This window comes from Somniosus microcephalus, chromosome 6, assembly GCF_052327205.1.
Source record: "Somniosus microcephalus isolate GS21.2 chromosome 6, FLI_Smic_1.0, whole genome shotgun sequence".
NCBI lineage: Eukaryota > Metazoa > Chordata > Chondrichthyes > Squaliformes > Somniosidae > Somniosus > Somniosus microcephalus.
The window spans coordinates 7744434-7763378 of NC_140992.1; positions in this window are offsets into that span (position 1 = coordinate 7744434).

Genomic DNA, 18945 nt, shown 5'->3' on the forward strand with positions numbered 1-18945 from the left:
TAACTTTGATGGCACGGTACTGGCTCCGTCCTGTATGGCACTGAATCGCAGATTTGGAAGATCTCAGGTTCAGTACTTTGTGACGAGTGAGCTGATCTTAGTCTTTGCTGTTACCGGGTTTTAAGGCTCGCTTCATGGTCCCAGCCTACTCATGGTAAAATAATTGAGGTTGATATGATGGTGAGTTCATGCTTGATTGTTCACATGTGTGTTCACACATTTGCGAGGGAGACAAACACACCATGATATGAAGAGTTGCTTCAACAAAGAAAAGCACATAAATAAATAAATCTATTGTAATTTTCCAAAATCTAGAGTAAAACTTGACTAAATTAATAGAAGTGAACTGCTGTATTCGCAAAGATATATTAAATGCAGTCGAAAATAACAAGTTTACCTTTTCAGTATACCAAATTTCACGTTGTGTTCATAATAAGCAATACTGATTTATTGGACGTATAGGGACCTATTCACCAAAATGGAACTTGCCAATTGATAATCCAATCATTCCTCTGTGTATGTCGCAGTCTTAAGTTGCACTATAAACTACCTGTGTGAGACTGGTAGCTGCAGAGTAGGAAGTTAATCCACCATGACCAGGGCGGACTCACACTGGGGGAGTTCTTGACTTTGTGCGATGGTGTAACACAGGTGAGCAGCTCCTTTTACATCTCTCCTAATTATTATTTCAATTCACTTCAACTCAAGGAAATTCGGGCATGGTGTATACTGCGGCAAATTTGGTAGCGCTCATTTCACACCCTCGGCCAAAGTTGAAAATTTCCCAAATCCTTGCATAATTCTATACTTCATTTGCACGCACACATACACACGCCCAGAAATTACTGTCAGCAATCTTACTGCAAGTACTCTCAACACATTGGCATGCCGTGCCTCTGCCTCTTATTTTGTGGGTAGAATTATCTCATTTTTTTGAAGTAGATAACGGATTGGTTAAAATTGCGGAAAGAGGCTTGTCATACCAAGGTGGTAGACTTTCTTACTACCGAACTAATGACTAATTCATAGCCTGTAATGGAGCAAGGAATGACTTGGAAAATATAGTCCTAATCTACTTCATTTTTTATGTAATGTTTATGGGGACGTTAATGGTATCTTATCATTTTAATTCAGGTGCCATGTACTTGCCACATAAAAGTGACCTGAACTTAAGCTAAAACATGGAACTGACTGAATTGTCAAAGTCGTTTAGCTTTTACCTAAAAAGTAGGATTATGTGCACTTTATGTCGCTATGCACCAAGCTGAGTATAGTCCTTAATTAAAGGAAGCCAATTAAGTACGATGATGAACACTGTCAAGCAAACACTTTAAATGCTGACACTAAAATATTGCATGTAACAATTAAGAAGAGTGGATTCATTTCTTCTCTCGAGGGTTCCCTGCAGACTTTTATATTTTCATGACTGCAGCATTCATTTATGCCTTTATTTCTGATTTTGTTCAGGACGTATTTAGGGTAAAACCATAATTACCGTTAACCTTAAGAGAGAATCAAATAATACAGCGAACATCATACTACCCGTAAAACAGGTCAGGGCTTTATGCAATCTGATGCCTTAACGTTTAAGGTTTTTACTTTGAATGTAACATATTTCACATTTTATCTTACTCAGAATTTTCTGCAATTGCGCATATGGCGGCGAGCGACGTTGATTGGTCTTTTTACCTCAACGTTCGCAATGGAGAGTAATTCGGGCGATGTGTTAAACCAGTGATGCACCCGATCCCGTGAGTTTATTGAGGGTGGGTTCGGGTATATTTGCACATGACACCAAGCTAAGGGAGACTGGCTAAAGGAAATTGGTTGGTACCGCGCCGGTATTACAGGCGTGAAAATAAGCATCGGGTATGGCGGAGGATTTGCACGCTGCCCAACATATTGATCAAGGCATTAATGAGGCCGCACCTGACAGAAGCATTGGTCCCTTTGCTTATGCATATAGGGGTCCTAAACTCAGTGTGCTGCCACCTTACCAAAACTGGCCTGTCATGAATTCAGCGAGTGCCGGGCCACCTGCGTTCAGGAAAATGTGTTTACATGTGGCCTTATCAGTGGCCCTTAAAGGGGCGACTGGAGGCCGCCGCCAAAAAGGTACGTTTGTTAAAAGATTCTCACCTGAATGTGGCGTGGAGAAGTGCAGGAGTGCTCTTCCTGGCTCCAGTGCAGTGCCACAGATAATTGCCAGCTCCCGCTTGTCCTCCTCGCAAATGCCTCCAGCAAACGCCTCTGCTCTCTGAACCACGCCCGTCCTCGGCATTATCCACTAATTCCTGACTTCCCCTCCTTCCTGATCACTGCCTCCTTTCCCAATCGTTTCACCTTCTCGATTGCTTCACTCACCCCATCGCCCACCACTTACCAGGGACCACAACCGTAACATACAGCTACCAAACATCTAATGTCGATTCACTGGCCAGCTGCGTGGGAAAAACCAGCATGCATCTGCAGTTCACCAAGACTAATTTAAATGGGGTCTGAAGCCCAATATCGCTTGTGCATGGGACACAGATCGTTCCCTGGTCCAATTTGCGCTGGCAGGCTGGTGTGAGCCAATTTCTAGGCTGCCGTGTCTAAATGTAAGGGGATAATAAACAAAGTAATCAGGACGTTGGCTTATACTGCTGAATTATTTGAGTATTAATCATGAGTTCATAGATATATTGGAGCGCTCCAGATTCTTGGCCTGGCTCGCCACCAAGTAAAGCATACCATCCTGGTCCTGGTTACATGGTGAGGCATCCACATGTTACAAGCTCCTCCTAAAGCCGCGACTTCTAACACCTAGAAGGGCAACGGGCATCAGTCACTTAGGAACACCATCACTTCCAAGTTCCCCTGCAAGTCACACACCATCCTGACTTGGAAATAGATCAGCCGTTCCTTGCAGTCGTGGTTCAAGACGGCAGCTCACCACCACCTTGTCAAGGGCAATTAGGGATGGGCAATAAATAATGGCCTTGCCAGCGACACCCACATCCTGTGAATAATTGAAAACAAGTGCTGCAGGGTAGAAAACTTGCCTGATCTTCGGTGTTAGAAAGATGCCTAAGGTGAAGCCAGGGGAGTGCTTTTCAATCTCGAAAAAATACATCTCAGAGCTTACCTCTTAGGGGTACATGGTGCACTTAATGGGAAAGAGAAAATAAACCCGCTACAAATCTTTCAGACACATGCGTGTAGATTTTCAATTTGCGGCCTAGGTGTGAAATTGGTGTTGTGGATCGGCTGCCCTTACACAAACCGTCTAATTTTATTTTCTGCTGAATTCAAATCACCAGGACAGGTGAGTGGATGCTGGTGGTTTCAAAGGGCAAGTTTATAATAGAAGGCAGGAGGTTTTTCTTTTAAACAGAACACAATCAACATCAGAATCACATTGTCAACGGAGAGTGGTTGAGACCAGGAAAATGGACTAATTTATGAAGCAGTTAGATGATGCAATAGAAAGCTGATTAGGCTGTCACTCTGGAAGGAACACTGTCATCTGATATTAGCAATTACAACTGAATATCTCCAATCTTAGTTTTATTAGTAAGAAAGTTGTACTGATAGTTTCAGTGGTGGAGCATTTGGGGAACAGTGATCATAATATCATCAGGTTTACAATAGTTATGGAAAAGGGCAAGGGACAATCAAGCATAAAATTACTTAACTGGAGGCGGGCTAACTAAATTGAGGTAAAACGGGATCTGGTTCACGTGGATTGGAATCAAAAATTGGTAGGCAAGTCAGTAATTAAACAATGGGAGGCCTTCAAAGAGGAGATGGTTTGTGTACAGTGTAGACAAATTCCCATGAGGGGAACGGCAGGACATTCAAAGCTACAGCTCCAAGGATAACTAAAGATATAGAGATTAAAATAAGGTAGAAAAAGGAAGCTTCTGACAAAGGTAAGCGCCATAATACAGTCAAGAACAAGCTGTGTATAGAAATTACAGAGGAGATCTAAAAAGGGGAATGCGAGTGGCAAAGAGAGAGAATAGAAATAGATTAGCGGGCAACATAAAAGGGCCCACAAAAGTCTTTTATAAACAAACAAATGGTAAAAGGTTAGTCAAAGGAAGGGTGAAGCCGATTATGGACCAAAAAGGAGATATTCTTGTGGAGTCAGTGGGCATGGCTGAGGTACTAAATGAATACTTTGCATGTGGCTTCACTAAAGAAAAGGCAGCTACCAATGTCACGGTAAAGAAGGAGGCAGTAATGATACTGGATAGGATGAAAATAGATACAGAGGAGAAGCTTTAAAGGTTGGCAATCCTCAAAGTTGAAAAGTCACCTGGTCCAGATGGGATGTACCCTAGTTTACTGAGGAAATTATGCGTGGAATTTGTGAAGGCTCTGGCCACAATCTTCCAATGCTACTTAGATGTAGGTGTGGTGCTACAGGACTGGATGCTTTCAAATGTTGCACCCCTGGGGGAAAATGGGAGAGATAACAACCTAGCAATTAGAAGGCAATGAACCTAACGTCAGTGGTGGAGAAAGTTTTAGAGCCAATAATCCGGGACAAAATTAATTGGCATTTGGAAAAGTATGGGGTAATAAATGAATATCAGCACGGATTTGTTAAAGGTAAATCGGGTTTAACTAATTTGAGGTGTTTGATGAAGTAACAGAGCGTGCTGATGAGGATAGTGCGATTGATGTTGTGTATATGGACTGCCAAAAGATTTTTGACCATGTACCACGTGATAGAATTGTTAGAAAAATTAAAGCCCATATAGGAACATAGGAACTTAGGAACAGGAGTGGGCGATTCAGCCCCTTTAGTCTGCTCCGCCATTCCATGAGATCATGGCTGGTCTGCGACCTAACTCCATATACCAGCCTATGTTTCTTAATATCTTTGGTTAACAGAACGCTATCAATCTCCAATTTAAAATCAATAGCTGATCTAGCATTTATTGCCGTTTGTAGAAGAGTTTCAAACTTCTATCACACTTTGTGTGTTGAAGTGTTTCCTAATTTCACTCCTGACAAGTCTGACTCTCATTTTTAGATTATGCCCCCTAGTCCGAGAATCTCCAACCAGCGGAAATAGTGTCTCTCTATCTACCCTATCTGTTCCCCTTAATATCTTGAAACTTCGATCAGATCACCCCTTAACATTCTAAATTCTAGGGATTACAACCTTAATTTGTGTAATCGCTCCTCGTAACTTAACCCTTTAATTCCGGGTATTATTCTGGTACACCTACGTTGCACTCCTTCCATGGCCAATATATCCTTCTTAAAGTATGGTGCCCAGAACTGCTCATACTCTTCCAGGTGTGGTCTAACCAGTGATTTGTATAGCAGCAGCATAAATTCTACCCCCTTGTATTCTAATCCACTAGATATAAAGTCTAGCGTCCGAATAGCCTTTTTCATCTTTTTCTGTATCTTTTCATGACATTTTAATGATCTATGTACCTAGATCCCCAAGTCTCTTTGGACCTAAACTGTATTTAGCCTTTCAGCATTTAGAAAGTAAACTGTTCTATCCTTTTAGGTCCAAAGTGGATGACCTCACATTTGCATACATTGAAATCAATTTGCCACAGTTTTGCCCATTCACTTAATCTGTCGATATTCCTTTGTAATTTATGGTTCCATCTACACTACCTACAATTCCACCTATCTTTGTGTCATCGGCAAATCTGGATATATGACTTTCTATGCCATCATCTAAGTCGTTAATAAATACTGTGAATAGTGGAGGCCCAAAACAGATCCCTGCGGGACACTTCTAGTCATACTCTGCCTATTTGAATACGTACCCTTTATCCCTAATGCATGTCTCCTGCTCCTCAGCGAATTTCCTAACCAGGTCAATAATTTGCCCTCAATTATGTGGACTGCTACCTTAGTTAACAGTCTCTTATGTGGGACGTTATCAAATGCCTTCTGGAATTCCATATAAATAGTATCCATAGACATTCCCCTGTCCACTACTTTAGTCAGCTCTTCAAAAAATTGATTCAGTTTTGTCAGGCATGTCCTACCTTTCACAAATCCATGCTGGCTCTCTCTGATCAACTGAACATGTGTGAGGTCTTCAGTCACTTTATCCTTAATTATAGACTCTAGCAATTTCCCAACAACAGATGTTAGGCTAACTGGTCTATAATTACCTGGTTTCCCTCTCTCACCATTTTTAAATAGTGGAGTGACATGCACAATTTTCCAAACTAAATGAGCGGTTCCTGAATCGAGAGAACTTTGGAAGATTATAGTTAGCGCATCTGCAATTTACTCACCAACTTCATTTAAAACCCTAGGATGGAAGCCAGTTGGTCCTGGGGATTGGTCACGCTTTAGTGCCATTATTTTCACCATTACTGTTATTTTACTTACATTAATTTTATTGAGTCCCTGTCCCTGATTTAGTGTCCTTCGAATTTCTGGCATGCTATCCTCTTCCTCTACTGTAAATATTCACAGAAAGTAATTATTCAACATTTCTGCCGTTTACTTATTATCATTGATAATATCACCGCTTTTAGATTTTAAGGGGCCAGCATTGCTCATGACTACCATCTTTTCCCTAATATAATTGTAAAAATAATCGTGGTGGTTTTGTTATCCCTTTCAAATTTCCTTTTGTACTCCCCTTTTGTAGCTCGTACTATCTGTATTGTGACCTTTTGCTGTTCTTTGTATCTTGCCATTCGCCATGCAAAAAAATCTTTTGCATTTTTTATGCTTTTCCTTTTAGTTTTATGCTGTCCATCTACATGTTCTTTAACATACATCAAAAACGTTAGAAGCATGTAAAAACCTCGTGGCCTTGCTGTGGTGCTCTAGTCTCTTTCTTATCCTAACATAACATTTCTAATCTAAACTATATGAAAATATCCAATGCCATCGTAACCAAACACCAGCTGTTGCTAAGTGAAATCTATGACTCTCTCTCACTCTATCCAATGTTATGCCACATTTCTCTCCTATATGGAATGAACTAAACATGAACAGCTTTCAGAAGCTGAATTAACCGAGTTCCATATGCCAATGGAACCTATGGTCAGAAATGTGAAATTAGATTAATTACTCATCAGCACATATAGAGTTGAGTTGTGTTTAATTTGACCTATCAGTGACTTCTACATCAATATGCATTGTCGATGCAGATCAGTGTTGGCACCACCTGCCGAACTCTCCATTCAAAATAAGTCCTTGCTCAAAATTATTTGGTTGGGGCTTGTATAATACCTCGAATGGTTATCTAAAAATAAATAGATCGTGGGAAATTATATATTATCGACAGCTAAAGCTACATTAATACTTCCACAAACAGAACGTAAACATTACAGCGAGACTCTGGAATTAGTCTGTAATCCTAATCCACAGTGCACTAAAGTCAAGCGTCTCAATCAAAGAAACCATTTCATACCATTTGGGATTGTCATCACGCGGGTATATCTCCCATCTGGAGTGAATCTGTGCTTAAAATGCCCGAAGAAGTTAGTTCGATCGCTGAGCAATTTCTCAACTTCATATTCAACCTGTTTAATAATGGCCCAGAAATTCGGGTCGGGGATTTCCCACGGGTGCAAGCCCCCGACCTGCACATACCTTGCGCGCTGACCGTTGAGCTGTGGGCCCCCGTGGAATTCCGATCCGGGGCCTGGTCCAGCTGCCGGCGCGCAGTGCTTGCGTATCCCAGGGGCGCAGTTAGTTCGATGCATCCCCTGGGATCACGTGGGCCATGGGGAGCCAATTGGAGCAGGGAATGCTCCATTCATAAGTCTGACAGGAAGTGCTGTCAAACTTAGAAATACTACGGGCCCCAAAACAGCACTAGATCTTCAAATAATTTTTTTTTAAATCACATTTTTAAAATAAACTATAAATTACACGAAATAACTATATTAAACAATAATTTAAATTTTTGAAAAAAGTAATTGTACTTTCTAACGGGGCTCAAAATAAACTAACCTTTCTTTAAAGTATTTAAAAATAATGGCCCAGAAATTCGGGTCGGGGGCTTCCCGCGGGTGCAAGCCCCCGATCTGCACTTACCTTGCGCGCCGGCTGTTGAGCTGTGGGCCCACGTGGAATTCCGATCCGGGGCCTGGTCCAGCTGCCGGCACGCAGTGCTTGCATATCCCAGGGGTGCAGTTAGTTCGATGCATCCCCTGGGATTACGTGGGCCATGGGGAGCCAATCGTAGCAGGGAATGCTTCATTCCTAAGTCTGACAGGAAGTGCTTTCAAGATTTATAAATACTACAGCCCCAAAATAGCACTAAACCTTCAAATATTTTTTTTTTTAAATCACATTTTTTAAACAAACTATAAATTATTAGAAATAACTGTTTTAAACAATAATTTAAATTTTTGAAAAAAATAATTTTTTATTCTAACGGGGCTAAAAATAAACTTATCTTGCTTTAAAGTATTTAAAAATAATAAACCTGTAGAAAAAATGTTTCAATTTTAATTAATTCACCACTTACTTTGTAAAAAGCAGGCCTTACGCCGGCTTTTTACATTTCTAAATTCTGCAGGCTTACGTACCCAGAGAAACCTGTAAAAAAAAACTAAGTTTGATGCGCACTTGCAGCCTCCTCCGCGCACACATTCGACCTCTGAACCCCTTTGTTCAGAGGAATGGAAGTGCCGGTTTCCCGCGCATGCAGGGAACTGGCACTTCCATCGGGCCTACGGGTGAGTCGTACGTACTCACCCGTGGAGACCCGAATTTCTGGGCCGATATCAAACCTGTGGAAAAAATGTTTTAATTTTTATTAATTCACCACTTTCCTTGTAAAAAGCAGGCCTTATGACTGCTTTTTACATGTCTAACTTCTGGAGACTTACCCTCCCGGAGAAACCTGTAATAAAAACTGAATTTCGATGCGCATGCACAGCATCTCCTGCGCACGCGTTCGACCTCTGAACCCCTCCTTTCAGGGGAACGGAAGTGCCGGTTTCCCGTGCATGTGCAGTGCATGCAGGAAACCGGCACTTCCATTGAGCCTACGGGTGAATACCCCGTGCGTACTCACCCGTGGAGACACGAATTTATTAAGAGAAAATAGATGCTTCGGCTGACTCTACCCTAACAGTAAAATAATTTGTGGGGGGCTAAGGAGCTCTTGGCCCGGGCACCAACATAGCTTTGAAAAGCTCCCACCTTGCAAATAGACTGCAATCGGCAGCATTAAAAGTGAAAAGGGTAAAACCCACAGTGCATCTCAGCGTTCATTTTAAGTATTGCAGAGTAAAACACATGTAGTTTATTTCATTTGTTCTGGGGAATTAGGCACCGCTCGCAAAGCCAGAATATATTGTCCATCCCTAGATGCCCCTAAGAGGGAGGTGGGGGCCTTCTTCTTGAACCACTGCAGTTCGTGTGGTGAACATACTCAGGTGCTGTAGGTAGAAAGTTCTGGATTTTGAACCAGTGAAAATGAAGCTTGATTGCCATCCTCACTAATTTAAATGGTCGTATGTATTTGCAACACCAAAGATCTGATTGATCCACTTGGATGACAAGACAGATTTCTGCTTGGTCCCCTTGCAGGACAAGCCACACCCAGCAGTTTGTCTGGAATGTGTAATTAGATCCTGCCTGCCTGAGTAATCAAGTAATTTGCAATGTGTCATTTGAGCCATTTATTCTGACTGCCAAGCACAGGACACATTTTCACAGCACTGCATTCAGAGAATAGACAGGGCTCACCCTCGCAGGGTAGGACTACCCGCACCCCCCCCCCAAACAATCAATGCTACAATCAACGGATCAGATCAAAGTGCCACATCCAATTGTGAATGGTGGTGGACCATTAAACAACCAACGGGTATAGGAGACTCCATGAATATCGCCACCCTCAGTGATGGTGGAGCCCAGCACGTGAGTAGAAAAGACAAGGCTCAAGCATTTGCAACCATCTTCAGCCAGAAGTGTGGAGTGGATGATTCATATCGGCCTACACTTGAGGTCCCCACCATCACAGAAGCTAGTCTTCAGCCAATTCGATTCATTCCACGTTACATCAACAAATGGCTGAGTGCACTGGATACGGCAAAGACTGTGGGCCCTGACAACATCCCGGCTATCGTGCAGAAGACTTGTCCTCCAGAACTAGCCGTGCCTCAATCAAGCTGTTCCAGAACAGCTACAACACTGGCAACTATCTGACAGTGTGGAAAGCTGCCCAGGTATGTCCTGCCTACAAATAGCATGACAAATCCAATCCAACCAATTACCACCCCATCAGTCAACTCTCAATCATCAGCAAAGTGATGGAAGCTGTCATCGACAGTGCTATCAAGTGGCACCTGCTCACCAATAATCTACTCATTGAAGCACAATTTGGGTTCCCCCAAGACCAATCGGCTCCCGACCTCATTAGAGCCTTGATCCAAACAAGGACAAAGGAGCTGAATTCTAGAGGTGAGGTGAGAGTGACTACCCTTGACATCAATGCAGCTTTGGACCGAGTGTGGCATCAAGGAGCCCTAGTAAAACTGAAGTCAATGGGAATCGGAGGTAAATTCTCCACTGGTTGGAGTCATATCTAGCACAAAGGAAGATGGTTGTGGTGGTTGAAGGTCATTCATCACAGCCCCAGGACATCGCTGCAGGAGTTCCTCCGGGCAGTGACCTAGGCCCAACCATCTTCAACTGCTTGATCAATGACCTTCCCTCCAACATAAGGTCAGAAATGGGGATGTTCGCTGATGACTGCACAGTGTTCAGCGCCATTCACAAGTCCTCAGATAATGATTCCGTCCATGCCCGCTTGCAACAAGACCCGAACGACGTTCAGGCTTGGGCTGAGAAGTGGCAGGTAACATTCGTGCCAAGAAGTGCTAGGCAATGACTATCTCCATCATGCGAGAGTCTAATCACCTCCATTTGACATTCAATGACATTACCATCGCCGCATCCCCCACCATCAACATCCTGGGGGTCACCATTGACCAGAGACTAAACTGAACCAGCCACATAAATACGGTGGCAACAAGAGCAGGTCAGAGGCTGGGTATTCTGCAGCGAGTGTCTCACCTCCTGACTCCCTAAAGCCTTTCCACCATCTACAAGGCACAAGTAAGGAATGTGATGGAATACTCTCCACTTGCCTGGATGAGTGCAGCTCCAACAACACTCAAGAAGCTCGAAACCTTCCAAGACAAAGCAGCCCACTTGATTGGCACCCCATCCACCACCTTAACCATTCACTCCCTCCATCACCGGTGTACTGTGGCTGCAGTGTGTACCATCTACAAGATGCACTGCAGCAACTCACCACGGCTTCTTCGGCAGCACCTCCTAAAACCTCGACCGCCTGGAAGGACAAGGGCAGCAGGCGCATCGGAACACCACCACCTCCAAGTTCCCCTCCAAGTCACACACCATCCTGACTTAGAAGTATATCGCCGATCGCTCATTGTTGATGGGTCAAAATCCTGGAACACCCCACCTAACTGCAGTGTGGGAGCGCCTTCATCACACGCACTTCAGCGGTTCAAGATGGTGGCTCACCACCACCTTCACAAGGGTAATTAGAGATGGGCAATAATGTTGGCCTTGCCAGCAGCGCCCACATCCCATGAAAGACAAATAAAAAAAAGTTCCTGAACACCCCGAGCAAGTTTACAACCTTCACCCGCAAACAAGTTCCTGACCTTCCTCCCCCCACGCCCACCATTCCCCCCATAGATGGGGAATTGTGTGTGAGTCACGGATTGTTAACAGATTTGTTGGGTATTGAAGGGAATAATGACAGTGTCATGACTTCCGCATCTCATCTAGTCCAATGATGTCACTTGCCGCGCCCCTGCTGCTTGTTTAAAGGGGTTCGGGTTGGAAGAACGTGAACCACATCGAACAGAGGGGGAGAACATATTCCATCTTCCCGTCAGGATCATGTTCTCGCTCCCATCCACCACTTTAGACCTGGATCAGGTTCATCCCCCATCCCCACAGTTTTCTCCATGCTCTCGCCCCCACTCCAGCTCTTGAGCTCCACTCCTGCCTCCGAGCTCCTCTCCTCCCCCTCTTTGATCCTCACTCCTCCTTCACCTTCAATTCCCTCTCCCCTCCCATTCGATCACTTCTCCTCTCTCATCCCATCTTTTCCCCGTTCTCAATCGTTTCTTGCCCCCCTTAAATCCCCTCTTATCTCTCTGCCTTCAAGTCCCTCTCTTCTCTCATCACCTCTTCTCTCCCCCATTCGATCCCCTCTCTCCCCCTCTTCCATCCCCTCTGTCCACCCTTCGATTCCTTCTCCTTCCTCCTCTTTCAACCCCTCTCCTCTCTCTCCCCCCTTCGATCAGCTCTCCTCTCCCTCCTTCCGGTCCCCTGTGCCCCCCTCCCCCCGGCCACCAAACAGAGCTCCTGACCTTCTCCCCATGGAGCCAAGTGAAGCGTGACACTGCAGGCCACCGTCACATCGTTTGGTACGACCGGATCATAGAAACATAGAAACATAGAAGACAGGAGCAGGAGTAGGTCATTCGGCCCCTCGAGCCTGCTCCTCCATTCAAAATGATCATGGCTTATCCTTTTTCTCAATAACATTCCCGCTCTCCCCCCATACCCCTCGATGCCTTTTGTGTCTAGGGCACTTGCAGCATGGAATGCTTTTGGTGAGGTAATTCCATTATAAACACAAACAACAACAAAAACTTGCAGTGTGTCGCAGATTTCGAAGATATCAGGTTCAGTTCTTTGTGACGAGGGAGCGGATGTTAGTCTTTGCTGTTCGCAGGTTTTAAAACTTGATTCTTTTTTCGTTTTATGGGATGAGGGCATCGCTGGCAAGGCCAGCATTTATTGCCTATCCCTAATTGTCCTTGAGAAGGTGGTGGTGAGCTGCCTTCTTGAACTGCTGCAGTCCGTCTGGTGAAGGTACTCCCACTGTGCTGTTATATCGGGAGTTCCAAGATTTTGACCCAGCGATGATGAAGGATCGGTGATACACTTCCAAGTCAGGATGGAGTTTAACTTGGAGGGGAACTTGGAGGTGGTGGTGTTCCCATGCGTCTGCTGCCCTTGTCCTTCTAGGTGGTAGAGGTCGTGGATTTGGGAGGTGCTGCCGAAGAAGCCTTGGCGAGCTGCTGCAGTGTATCTTGTAGATGGTACACACTGCCACCACGGTGCGCCATTGGTGGAGGGAATGACTGTTTAAGGTGGTGGATGGGGTGCCAATCAAGTGGGCTGCTTTTTCCTGGATGGTGTCGAGCTTCTTGAGTGTTGTTGGAGCTGCACTCATCCAGGCAAGTGGGGAGTATTCCATCACACTCCTTACTTGTTCCTTGTAGATGGTGGAAAGGCTTTGGGAAGTCAGGAGGTGAGCTAGTCTCCGCAGAATAGCTAGCTTCTGACCTGCTCTTGTTGCCACAGTATTTCTGTGGCTGGTCCAGTGAAGTTTCTGGTCAATGGTAATTTTTAGGATGTTGATGGCGGTGGATTCGGCGATGGTAATGCCATTGAATGTCAAGGGGCATGGTTAGTCTCTTACATGTTGGAGATAGTCATTGCCTGGCACTTCTGTGGCACGAATGTTACCTGCCACTTATCCACCCAAGACTGAACATCGTTCCAGTCTTGTTGCATGCGGGCATGGACTGCTTCATTATCTGAGGAGTTGTGATTGGCACTGAACAATGTGCAGTCATCAGTGCACGTCACCACTTCTGACCTTATGTTAGAGGGAAGGTCATTGATGAAGCAGCTGGAGATGGTTGGGACTAGGACACTGCCCTGAGGAACTCCTGCAACGATGTCCTGTGGCTGTGACCTTCAATCACTACAACCATCTTCCTTTGTGCTAGGTATGACTCCAGCCAGTGTAGATTTTGCCCCCGATTCCCATTTACTTCAGTTTTACTTCGGCTCCTTTATGCCACACTCGGTCAAATGCTGCCTTGATGTTAAGGACAGTCACTCTCACTTCTCCTGTGGAATTCAGCTCCTTTGTCCATTTTTGGACCAAGGCTGTAATGAGGTCTGGAGCTGAGTGGTCTTGGCAGAACCCAAACTGTGCATCAGTGAGCAGATTATTGGCGAGTAAGTTTATTTCCGCTTATGGGATCTAGCCATCACTGGCAAGGCCAGCATTTATTGCCCATCCCTAGATGCCCTTGAGGCGGTGGTGGTGAGCCACCATCTTGAACTGCTGCAGTCCATGTGGTGAAGGTGCTCCCATGGTGCTGTTAGGGAGGGATTTCCAGGATTTTGACCCAGCGACGATGAAGGATCGGCGATATGCTTCTAAGTTAGGATGGTGTGTGACTTGGAGGGGGGCTTGAAGGTTGTGGTGTTACATGTGCCTGCTGCCCTTGTCCTTTTGGCTGGAACAGGTCGTGGGTTTGGGAGGTGCTGCCAAAGAAGCCTTGGCGATCTGCTGCAGTGTATCTTGTAGATGGTATACACTGCAGCCACAGTGCACCAGTGGTGGAGGGAGTGAATGTTTAAGGTAGTGGAGGGGTGCCAATCAAATAGAGTTTCTTGAGTGTTTTTGGAGCTGCACTCATCCAGGCAAGTGGAGAGTATTCCATCACACTCCTTACTTGTGCCTTGTAGATGGTGGAAAGTCCACTTGATAGCACTGTCGATGACACCTTCCATCACTTGGTGATGATTGAGAGTAGCCTGATGGGCAGTAATTGGCTGGATTGGATTTGTCCTGCTTTTTGTGGGCAGGACATACTTGGGCAGTTTTCCACATTGTCAGATAGATGCCAGTGTTGTAGCTGTAATGGAACAGCTTTGCTAGTGGTGTGGCTAGTTCTGGAGCACAAGTCTTCAGGCCGATAGCCAGGATGGTGCCAGAGCCCATAGCCTTTGCTGTATGCAGTGCGCTCATCCGTTTCTTGATATCACGTTGAGTGAATTGAATTGACTGAAGACAGGCTTCTGTAATGGTGGGGACCTCAGGAGTAGGCCGATTTGGATCATCCACTCGGCACTTCTGGTTGAAATTGGTTGCAAACGCTTCAGCCTTGTCTTTTGCCCTCACGTGCTGGGCTCCACCATCATTGAGGAGAGGGGTGTTCATGGAGCCTCCTCCTCCCCTTAGTTGTTTAATGGTCCACCATCATTCATGACTGGATGTGGCAGGACTGCAGAGCTTTGATCTGATCCATTTATTGTGGGATCGCTTAGCCCTGTCTATAGCATGCTGCTTCCACGTTTTAGAATGCATGTACTCCCGTGTTGCAGTTTCCCCAGGTTGACACCTCATTTTTAGGTACGCCTGGTGCTGCTCCTGGCTGCTCTTCTACACTCCTTATTGAACCAGGGTTGGTCCCCTGGCTTGATGGTGATGGTAGAGTGAGGGATATGCCGGGCCATGAGGTTACAGATTGTGATGGAGTGCAATTCTGCTGCTGCTGATGGCCCACAGCACCTCATGGATGCCCAGTTTTGAGCTGCTCCATCTGTTCTGAATCCAAACCATTTAGCACGGTGGTAATGCCACACAACATGATGGAGGGTGTCCTCAGTGTGAGAACGGGACTTCATCTCAACAATGACTATACAGTTGTCATTGGTACCAATACTGCCATGGACAGATGCATCTGCGACAGGTAGATTGGTGAGGACGAGTTCAAGTATGTTTTTCCCTCATGTTGGTCCTCTCACCACCTGTTGCAGGCCCAGACTGGCAGTTATATCCTTCAGGACTCGGCCAGCTTTGTCAGTAGTGGTGCTACCGAGCCACTCTAGGTGATGGACATTGCAGTCCCCCACCCAGAGTACATTCTGTGCCCTTGCTACTCTCAGTGCTTCCTCCAAATGATGTTCAACATGGAGGAGTACTGATTCATCTGCTGAGGGAGGAAAGTTTCCTTGCCCATGCTTGACCTGAAGCCATGAGACTTCAGGGGCTCTGGAGTCAATTTTGAGGACTCCCAGGGCCATTCCTTCCCGACTGTATACCACTGTACTGCCACCCCTGTTAGGTTTGTCCTGCCAGTGGGATAGGACATACCCAGGGATGGTGATGGAGGAATTTGGGACATTGGCTGATAGGCATAATTCTGTGAGTATGATTATGTCAGGCTGTTGCTTTACTAGTCTGTGAGACATTGCTCCCAATTTTGGCACAAGTCCCTAGATGTTGGTGAGGAGGACTTTGCAGGGTGGACTGGGCTGTGTTTGCCATTTACCGTGTCCATAGCCGGTGCTGAGTTCAATGCCAAGTGCGCCGTCCAGTTTCATTTTAATTATTTTGTTTCGTAGATGGTTTGTTACAACTGAGTCGCTCGCTAGGCCACTTCAGAGGGCAGTTAAGAGTCAACCACATTTCTGTGGCTCTGGAGTCACATATAAGCCAGGCCAGGTAAGGGCGACAGATGTTTTTCCCTAAAGGACTTTAGTGAACCAGATGGGTTTTTATGACAACCTGATAGTTTCCTGGTTACCATTACTGATACTACCAGATTCCAGATTTATTTAATTAACTGAATTTAAATTCCCCAGCTGCCGTGGTGGGATTTGAACTCACGTCTCTCGATCATTAGTCCAGGCATCTGGATTACTAGCTCAGTGACATTACCACTATGTTAACGTTCTCCGTTTTATGGTCCCAGCCTACTCAGGGTAAAATAATTGAGGTTGAATTGATGGTGAGTTCATGGTTGATTGTTCAATCCTTGTTTCACATGTGTGTTCACACATTTGAGAAGGAGACGCCTCACACACACCATGATGTGAATATTTCCTTCAATAAAAAAGCACGTAAATACAAAAAATCTATTGTGCTTTTTCCAAAGCCTAGAGTAAATATTGCGACTTTAAGGGAAAAATGAACTGCTGTTTTCACATCGACTTAAGAAAGAAAGACTTACATTTATAAAGGATTTATATAAAGACTTACATATTAAATGAAGTCGAAAATAAAACATTTACGTTTTCAGTATAACAATTTTCCCGTTGTGTTCCTAATAAGCAACACTGATTTATTGTACGTATAGGGACATATTAACCAAAATGGAACACGCCAATTGATAATTGAATCATTCCTCTGTGTATGTCGCAGTCTGCAGTTGTACTATAAACTACCTGCGTGAGTCTGGTAGCTGCAGAGTAGGAAGTTCATCCACCATGATCAGGGCGGACTCACACTGGAGGAGATCTTGACTTTGTGTTATGGTGTTAAATAGGTGAGCAGCTCCTTTTACATCCCTCCTAATTATTATTTCAATTGACATCAACTCAAGGAAATTCAGGCGTGATGCATAATGGGCAGCAAATTTGATAGCGTTGGCTTCACACCCTCGCGTAATGTAAAAATTATCCCCCGTGGCCTTGCATAATTCTATACTTCATTTGCACGTGCACACACACCCAGAAACTACTGTTAGCAATCTTACTGCAAGTACTCTCAACGCATTGGCATGCCGTGCCTCTGCCTCTTATTTTGTGGATAGAATTATCTCATTTGTTTGAAGTAGATAAGGGCTTGTTTAAAATTGCGGAAAGAGCATTGTCGTACCAAGGCAGTAGACTTTCTTACTACCGGGCTAATGACTGTAATACCTACCCAGTAATGGAATAAATAATGACTTGGAAAATATGGTCCTAATTCACGTTATTTTTGACGTTATGTTTTGGGGACGTTAATGGTAACTTACAATTTTATTTCAGGTGCCAAGCACTAGCCACAGAGAAGTGATCTTTAAATAGGCTGTCACATGGAACCGGCTGAATTGTCAAAGTCGTATAGCTTTTATCAAAAAACTAGGAGTACGTGCACTTTCTGTCACTGTGCGCCAAACTGAGCATTCTCCTTAATTAAAGGAACCCAATTAAGTACTATACTGAACTCTGTCAAGCAAAAACTTTAAATGCTGACACTGAAATATCGCATGTAACAAATAATAAGAGTGGATTAACTCCTTCTCTCCAGGGGTCCCTGCAGACTTTTATATTTTCATGAATGCAGCATTCATTTATTTCGTTTATTGAGAGACCTGTGTCAATTCATTTCTGATTTTGTTCAGGCCTTATTTTAGGTGAAACAATAATTACTGCAAACTCTAAGAGAGATTCAAATAATACAACGAACAACATTATGCAACCTGCAATTGCGCATGTGCTGGCGGTCACCGTTGATTGGACCTTTTGGGGGAGAAATTTATGGGGAGAATTTGGCTGCTTTGCGCCTCCCTAATAGGGCACTAATGGGGTGCAAAACAACTAGCACCTGGGCGCAGCGCTGCTTGCGCCGCTCGTGAATTTGATGAATTTTTGTGGCGGCGCAAAGGTCTACCACCCCGAGCTCCTGCGCCCGCAAATCATGATGTCAGTCGAGCGTGCAATGCCTCGGTGGTGCCCCGGACCAGATATTGAGTCGTGCCCCCTCCTTTCGGCCTGCCGCTAGCAACAACAGGAAGACTGGAATGATTCCAAGTTGGTGAGGGGCTGGGGTGGGCGCGTGGGGGGGGGGGTTAGAGGCAACAGAGATGCAGAGAGAGAGTGGCAATCATGGCCAGAGGGAGGAGGGCCAACAGGCCTCTGCACAGGAGACCTTACGCTCCCAGGGTATTCCTGGAACAATTCTCTTAAATTCACTTGTCTGAGGAGCAGTGTTTGCGCAGGCTGCATTTCAGCAAGGAGGTGGTCACTGAGCACTGCCAGCTGCTGCAGCCAGATCTGCAGCCTCTATTGAGGACCAGGACGTCTCTCTCGGTGGCATTGAAGGTCACAGTGGCTCTAAATTTTTATGCCACCGGCTCCTTTCAAGCAGCTACTGGGGACATCGCCAATATCTCCCAGTTCGCTGTCCATTGCTTTATCCGTCAGGTCACAAATGCCCTCTATAAAAGGAGACACTAATACATCTCTTTCTCGATGACCCGGGCAAAACAGCATGAATGTGTATTGGGCTTTGCGAGGATAGTGGGCTTCTCCATGGTGCAGGGCACCATTGACTGCACGCATGTGGCATTGCGGGCACCACATGAGAATGGAGAGATT